The sequence below is a fragment of the Nerophis lumbriciformis genome, linkage group LG11 (genome assembly GCF_033978685.3).
Source record: "Nerophis lumbriciformis linkage group LG11, RoL_Nlum_v2.1, whole genome shotgun sequence".
NCBI lineage: Eukaryota > Metazoa > Chordata > Actinopteri > Syngnathiformes > Syngnathidae > Nerophis > Nerophis lumbriciformis.
Window position 1 is genome coordinate 19,164,771 of NC_084558.2, and position 1,057 is coordinate 19,165,827.

At 44.3% G+C, this 1,057-nt stretch overlaps 1 protein-coding gene across 3 annotated transcripts in view; it reads right to left on the bottom strand.

Moving 5' to 3' along the window:
- Positions 1-514: 514 nt before the first annotated feature.
- The window catches only part of jmjd1cb (jumonji domain containing 1Cb), a 212,389-nt gene continuing 211,846 nt past the window's right edge, over positions 515-1,057 (bottom strand). For all 3 annotated transcript variants that reach the window (XM_061967130.1, XM_061967129.1, XM_061967131.2), the window contains one exon: positions 515-1,057. This exon is cut by the window's right edge and continues 649 nt beyond it. The gene's annotated coding sequence lies outside the window, so the exon portion shown is untranslated.

Genomic DNA, 1,057 nt, shown 5'->3' on the forward strand with positions numbered 1-1,057 from the left:
CAATTTACCGGTCGATCTACGTTCCCATCCTCACCTATGGTCATGAGCTTTGGGTTATGACCGAAAGGACAAGATCACGGGTACAAGCGGCCGAAATGAGTTTCCTCCGCCGGGTGGCGGGGCTCTCCCTTAGAGATAGGGTGAGAAGCTCTGCCATCCGGGAGCTCAAAGTAAAGCCGCTGCTCCTCCACATCGAGAGGAGCCAGATGAGGTGGTTCGGGCATCTGGTCAGGATGCCACCCGAACGCCTCCCTAGGGAGGTGTTTAGGGCACGTCCCACCGGTAGTAGGCCGCGGGGAAGACCCAGGACACGTTGGGAAGACTATGTCTCCCGGCTGGCCTGGGAACGCCTCGGGGTCCCACAGGAAGAGCTGGACGAAGTGGCTGGGGAGAGGGAAGTCTGGGCTTCCCTGCTTAAGCTGCTGCCCCCGCGACCCGACCTCGGATAAGCGGAAGAAGATGGATGGATGGATGGATGGATGGATGGATATAAGAAGAAACCACAATTGTTCGATAAATCCATTTTAATGGAAAATGTAAAACCCCGTTTAACTTCAATGTACAAAGCATTGTAACACTTTCAAATTTGAAATCGAAGCAAGCCATGTTTTATAAAAATATCTCAGTCAATGTATATATGAATATATTTACACTTTATAGTTAGTTCTTAATCATCTTTTAACTTCAAAACTTCACCATAGTAAATCTGAACAAAACAAAATCTGATAAAACAATTTTCTTAAATAAATTACATCTTTTTTTGTAAACGTCTCAGGTTTACAGGGAATATGTTTCTCATAAAATGCAGAAGTGTAGAAGCAATTTTGTAGTTTTTTTTCTGTACATAATACAACATTAGACAGTCTTTACAACAGTTTGGCAGTTCATCTTCAAAAAAAACAAAATATTTATGGCATGAGGACAAAGTTTCAGGCAGAGCTGGTGCACGTGTGTCCTCTCTCACAGTAGAGCCGTATAACTGAAGACCATGTATTGTAGAGCAAAGAAACCAAGGGAAAAAACACGAAGACCAAACTGTACAAGTCACATTTACAGC